The sequence below is a fragment of the Triticum dicoccoides genome, chromosome 4B (assembly GCF_002162155.2).
Source record: "Triticum dicoccoides isolate Atlit2015 ecotype Zavitan chromosome 4B, WEW_v2.0, whole genome shotgun sequence".
Classification (NCBI taxonomy): domain Eukaryota; kingdom Viridiplantae; phylum Streptophyta; class Magnoliopsida; order Poales; family Poaceae; genus Triticum; species Triticum dicoccoides.
The window spans coordinates 255,471,248-255,478,432 of record NC_041387.1 but is presented as its reverse complement, the minus strand read 5'-3'; the positions used below and the strand labels follow the sequence as shown (position 1 = coordinate 255,478,432).

Here is a 7,185-nt window from a genome sequence, read left to right as displayed (position 1 = left end):
AACCCTGAGCTAGTTGGTTAAGCTAAACAACAACTTGGAGAGTTGGAAGATAAAAGCTTGTCTGACTTCGTTCATTTTATGGGTTATCTTGTAGGTGTGTTGAAGAAAGATGGTATCTTCATCGATTGACCCTCATGATTAGTCAATGGACCTACCATCTTAACCAATCTTTGATTTGAGTGTGGGCTATCCTCAAATCAAATCATAACCAATGATGTTCGCAATGTTGTCTTACTTGTGGTTGATTCCTCGGGCATACACCATTACATCCTTTGGTCTGGCCAATGCTATCACCGTGTTCACTTAGTTCTGGAATCCCGTTTACATGGAAACCTGGATGAATTGTTGTTGAGCCCATCAACAACATCCTGATCTCCTCCATGATTTTGATTGGACATTAAGCTAGTGTTGGAAACTTTTGATAGCATCTCTTCATTCTATCTCATGAAGCATATGTTCGGATGTAAGAAGTGACTTTCTCCAGTTCATGTGCATCTGATGCAAGTTGCCGTCGTGACCTCGAGAAGTCAATGTTGCCTCCTCTGGAATCATCCCAAGTCATTCATGCATGAGCAAAGTATACATTGGTTTGTGAGACTAGCTACCTCCATTCCATATGGATCCCTAGCATACTAAACCACTGATTGATTTGTTCAAGGAGAAGGAGTTCCTTCATAAGAGCTAATCATGACTTACGTTAGGACTTCGTTATCCTCGATGATGGTTCCCAACCTGAACTCGGTAGTGTTTTATTATAAGACTACTATGTGGTCATGCTTGTCTAGGACAACGTGTTCACGTGTTTGTAGCAGAACCAGCTCATGTTTTGGAGCTTGCTATCGCAGTCCATTTCCCGAGAATCCTGCAGCGTCATCTCGTCGATTTGTGTTGCAAACTTTCAAATTTTCTCTCTAGACTTGATGAGTCTGGAATATCCTCACACCAATCAAATTTGAATCTCAGGCAGATATGATGATTGGAACATTTCCCAAGAACTATTATATTGGTTTCTCTGTAACCCGGTAAAGTGGATGTCGTGGCTAACACACCCAGCCGGAAGACCTATTATTGTAGTATCTTGATTGAGGAAGTTGGCCACTTCCCCATAAGCTTTTCCTAGGATTTACTCCAGTAGTTACTCCTTATGGATTCTTGTGCTCCCAAAGTCTGACCTTTTACTTGATGTTCTAGATAGCAAACCATTTCTATGAATGGGTTACGCTAGCACATCAAGGAGAACATTAGTAGCGGAGTGCTAAATGTCTATGGATCGATCATCCAAATTTGCTTATTTGGCATTGCAAAGGAAAAATCTGACAAAGTGGTGTCCTGCTTTGCATCTGCATCATCCATCACTATTCATCATGGTAGTATGATGTGTTGCCAGGATCCTACGCACGGATATTGGTAGAACTTTTATGAATATGGAAATGCTCAAGTTCTTGAGAGCACGCACAAGCGCTAGGTGTTATCATCGGCACTAACTGGGATTGCTCTCAGTTTCCTTGGTTATGCTATAACTTTTCAAACGGTGGACTCACTCTCTAATGTTGAGCTTCTCCCGAGTTACTAAAATCATCCCTTGTGCTGTTTTCAACAAGGTAATCCACATCATCCATTCTAGTCTGAGTATGTCATTCTATCGAACTCCTCCAAATGATCAATTGTGATTTGCCTAAAGCTGGTATAAAGAGTTTCAATGATCTTTGAATCAAAGTTAATTATTTTTGCCATTTAAGGGATGATTCCACGAGTCACCTCCTCTAAGATGTCTCGTTAAGGTATCATGGCAACTCAACTCCTTGTTGCGTTGACAACCGTTCACCACCCTCTTAAGTATGGAATTGTTGTCTACATAGTGAACCCTCGTCATATGTTTCACCCCATCCCCGTGGATGTGTTCTTCGTGTCCCAGCTCGAGAGATGTGCTATGTCTTACTCCGTGAGTTGATCGTCAGTTGTTCGATCTTCGAGAAGATCGATCCTTCTAGAGTCACCTTCTCCTCTCATTGTCATCTTGGCTGGAGTTCTCAGAGCAAGACGACAAGACAAAGATGGTGATTGAATCAACGTTCATTTGAAGTGCAACCTGGATCGTGAAGATTGTGTTAGTTGCGTTCCCCCTTCATCTTACTCTGCGCTTGAATCTCGGGATGAGATTCTTGTTTTATTTGGGGTGAGTTGTCACATCCCTAGCTTCTGGTTTTGCACTAGGCTTGCTTCATGTGTGCATCATGTTTAAATTTTATTTAACTTGAAATGGGGATTGTTCAAACCCTAGCACCAGATCAAATCAAATAGGTTCAACCTAAAATAATCTTCAATGAACCCAAAATTCCCTTTGGAAATGTTCATGATTTTTGATAAAGGTGAAAACCTCTGCCAAAAATGATGAGCATATTTCTTGGCCATTTATGGATTTTTGAATTAACTCATATTGTATTTGAATTGGGCCATTTAAATTCTACTAGTAAGATTTCACGTGCAACGCAGGATAACACAATGTAAAAAAAATCCCATTCATCTTGTTATGAATCTCTATGAGGCAATAAAAATATGGCATGTATATAAATTATTGTGATGTTTCTTGCGTGTTCATGTTTTTAGCAGTGATCTGTATCGACATAACAATCTCAAATGTAAGCTACCAATCACAAGAAATAAAACACCCTCGAGAGGGCTTTGCAAATGATAATATTTTTTCTGGCAATCTTTGTGATAACTATAATCATGATCTGTGAACGACGGCTATTAAGGAATGAAAAAGTTGTGGAAGGAAGTAGCAGTGGAATTCATATTCTTCCCAAATGAGAAGTTGGAAGGACGAAATCAGCTATTGCACTAAAGAAGAAAGAACACAACACGTCCACAAATTTCAGTTTGAAGTCTAAGGCTTCCAAAACGTTGATTCAGTTCATATGCATCCCAAACATACACCACAAGTTGTGCATAATTTGCATTTTTCCAAGCAATTTCTTCCGAAATATGCGCGTCTCAAATGTATTAAGTTATTGGACAAGAAAATTCCATTGTGATGCTTCTTAGTACAACATGATTCAGGAGACATCATAAATTTATCCCAAGGAAGAGATCTGTTTGGAGAGGAAAACTGAACTGCAATTTACACTCTTTAGTATCCTCTAATGTAGATCATTCCCTCTTTTACTGACGATGGCATGTAAAATTCTCCCAATGACTCAATAAAATGCTCCATTTCCTGTGATTCATTCAGATTGGATGGCTCATAATTATAAGCATGTAACTTTCAAGTGGCATCTAAGTTGAGTGTACAGAATGTGATGATAGATAGAAGTAAATGCATTTTGGACATTGATAGTCCAACTGTGCTGAATTATAAAGTGAGTACAAATCCGTGGAATGACAATGTATTGAAAAGAGCTTACTCATACTTGTAATTCGCAATTCATAATACCTTTCACACCATGGTCTTCAATTAGTAAGTCACTTATATGCTAGTACTGCCTGGTACTTAACTACAGTTTAGTTGTTCTGCAAACATAATAAAAAATAGCAGGATATGCCTAAATTCACTTGTTCGTTTTTCCTCACTAACTATTGAAAATAAACAGGATATGCATCTCTTGCTAAGAAATCTTAAAGCAAGGGATCAACCGTGTGAGGCTACATAACAACAAAAGTATCAAACTCTACAAAATATGTCAGCATTTAAAAAGTCAATAATGAGCTCATAGATGATAGAAGAAAACAAATACTTTGTCAATAAACGATTACCATTACCTATGTATAATTTAACTACATACTATGATGCTCTTGTTTATTCACCCAATTTAGAGAAGAGAAAAAAAGGTCTTCCTTGCAGCGTGATATTTGGAAATATTAGAGATACAGAAGTGTAGGTAAAGAAAGTATCATCCCAGGTACAATTTCACTATGAAAAGACTTGTGTGTGCATTTTGAAGATTATTCAATGTATGGCAGTGCAAAATTAAATAACATGGCAAAAGCTTTTATATTGTCTTATGGGGATACAACAACCATGCATGTTTGAACAAAGTTCACAATCAAGTCACCTTTTATGTTACATTTAGCACCAGCTACACCAGAAACATGCATCCAAATGTAAGTTATCTTTGTGGTGTACAAAATCTTTTACAACAAAGTGTCTAACAGGAAATTATGGTGCTTAATTCAGTGAGGTTGCTTTTCTTGGTGTATCCTCTTCAGCTATCACTATCATCTGCCTGGTGCAGAGTGACTCTATGTTGGTGGATTACACAAAAATGGAAGGAAGGCTAGAAGAATAAAGAAAAAGTGGTTGACGACAATAAACTCTAGAATCAAAAACGGTGGTCCGAGGTATACTATTGGTCACATTAATTTGGGGATTAACCGAACAAAATTTGAAGCAACACATCATTGAAAAACACCAGGAATAACATCAACTGTGAATACTGAGAGCTCATGTAGCCACCAAGTTAGGACAAACTTATGTTCGTATTAGCCAATCATTTTGTCCTTCTGGACAATCTAGATATAGAAAAATAAAGAGCGTGCTTGTGTAAAGGGGAAATGCTGGCCAATACCTTAAATCCATCAAATAGCCTAAACAACAAATGATTTACGACAACAATGGATAAAAGACGAGCATGCGTGTGTATGAGGCATCAGAGAGGCACTGGAAGTCAGATACAAGATAACATTATTTAGAGAGTATTTTATTTTCCATTCTTGTTACACTGGAAGTAGTGTACACTCTGAATGAAAAAGAAACAACACTCGGTCGATATGGTTATCACATATGAATATGACAGTATGTGACAAAGTATATAAAGCCGTAGATTTTGATGTACTGCTGATATTCAGTCATCCAGACTCATATAATAGTTGGTCACCTGCAAATCCTTCAATAGTTTTGCTAACATATGAAACTGCTTCTTGATCACCCTAACCTGAATTCTATGGTAGCATCTAGCTCAACTCAAAAACAAAATCACACCGCAGGACATCTACAGAGTACAGACTATGTTTACACAAAAGAGACTCGAAAACACATAAAAAGGAAAAGGAGGCACCTGTTTAAATAAGCCATTGAAACCAGAGTGCAGAGAGCTCGACATATCGCCTTGCAAACCTAGCTTAATATCAGCATTTCTTTGGCCCGTTCTTCTTTGCTGATCTAAAATTAGTCCTGTTAAATTTCACATAATAGAAGTTCTTACAAGATTCACAGTTCAAATCCTTTGTGTATTCTAATCAAGAAGATGGAATTCAACCTTTGGTGTGGCTTGAATCCAAGTGTAATAAGTAATACATTGTCACCCAGTTCTTGTATTGCTGCCCAAAAATACAAAATATTGAATAGAACAAGAAAAATATGTACTAACATAATATTGTCAAATAAAAGATGAAGCTCTAATTCTATGTTCATTGTCTTGTTTTGAGTTTGAAACACACAAGCGCTTTTCTTGAGAGCTTTGGTGTCAATCAGGTTCCGAAGAAACGCTGCAGTCTCGAACTAAAATCTATACTAACATTATTAGTCTAAAAAATGCCAGTGGGTAAAGATAGAAAGATAATTTCTAAATACCATATTATTGCCGAGGGGACAAGATCGTGTGGCAAGTTCTCTCTGCACATGTGAAATAAAAAGAGATACATGTTGTTTACAAGATGTATGTACCGTATGACATTTCAGCATTCAAGTAGTTGGTCACAGAAAGCAAGCCGTCCCAATTTGCACTATTCTAACCAGTCAGATAAGAACATATATGGATCCCAAGAAAGATTAGTCCAAAGCAGGACATGCCAATTGAACAGTTTCCTTGAGAAGACCAATTGAAAGGAAAACCAGCAAACAGGGCATCGGCATACAACATTCTGTGCAGATTGCAAGAGAAAGCCCATAAAACAAAAAAATGTTACACTGGAATTGGTTGTTGAAGCAAATTTACTTTCTCATACCTCAAAGTACACTGTTATTGCTAGTAAACATCAGTAGCACCAGAGATTGCTCACGAGGGCACAACTGCACACGACGCTATTCCCATACTCCAATGATCACAAAACAATCTCTTCTTTACCTAATAATAAAGCAAATTGGGTTTCATTCGTCCGTCATGCCATCTTTCAGAAAAGTCCCTCTATTTCAGAGAATTCAACCCGCAGTCCTGTTTTGAGTTAAAATGAATTGTTATTTTTGTATTTTACACAAAAGTCCCTCTCTTTTCTTGAAATCAACCCGCCGTCCGCATTTAAGTCACACCCGAACCGTTATTTTACATTTTTTGAACCCCCCTGATGTTTTAGGTAATTCATCCGCGGATCATATTTAAGTCAAACAAATGCTTTTTAAAATCATCCATATCTTTTAAACCGTAACTCCGATTTGAACATGTTATATATGAAATTTGATTGGAAAAATATGTAGAATATGAATATGAGATTATTTTCACCTTTTAAGTATCTTTAAATATTATTTTGGAATATATTTGAGTCAAACAAAATGATTTTCTAAATTATCCGTATCTTTTAAACCGTAACTTCGATTTTAACATATTATATATGAAATTTTATTAGAAAAATGTGTGGAATCTAAATATGATGTTAATTTTACCTGTTAAATATTTTTAAAATATTTTTATGGAAGCAAACTTATAATTATAGCACAAGATCCGTTTTTTCATACCGGCGACGATCTGGATTGCAAATAAACACCCCACTATAACCATATACGGAAAAGAAAACATCGATAACTACACGTGCATACCTCTAAAAAATGTCGCAAGGGAAAACAACAAATTTCTCATCGCGAGAGTTTGAGAAAGCGAGCGAGAGAGAGAGAGAGAGGGAGAGGGAGGAGAGAGGGACAGAGAGACGCCTTAGGATTAATCATATTCAACACACATTTATTGTTGTTTTGTGTGAACACAGAGGCCATCGCCGGAGAGGGTGAGAAGGAGGATAAGCGGCAACACAAATATGATGCCTCGCAAAAATAAAGAAGATGGACCTATTGTGGTCTTGAGTGATGGTTGTTGAGTTAAGAGTGTGTGTTATGTTTTCTCTCCCGTTGCAACGCACGGGCTCTTTTGCTAGTATAGAATACATAGAAAACCCTATTTTCAAAGCCCAATATGACCAGAAACCACATACGGGGAGCCAGTCATGATCTACTCGACACAAAAATTAGCTGCTAATTCTCGT

General features: G+C 37.4%; 1 long non-coding RNA gene across 1 annotated transcript; it reads right to left on the bottom strand.

The window, feature by feature from the left end:
* Positions 1-2,894: 2,894 nt before the first annotated feature.
* LOC119293571 lies at positions 2,895-6,246 on the bottom strand. Its single transcript, XR_005143115.1, has 2 exons — positions 5,256-6,246; positions 2,895-5,170 (listed from the first exon to the last, which is right to left on the bottom strand). It is a non-coding gene; the product is annotated as an uncharacterized LOC119293571 (long non-coding RNA).
* Between the last annotated feature and the right edge of the window lie 939 nt (positions 6,247-7,185).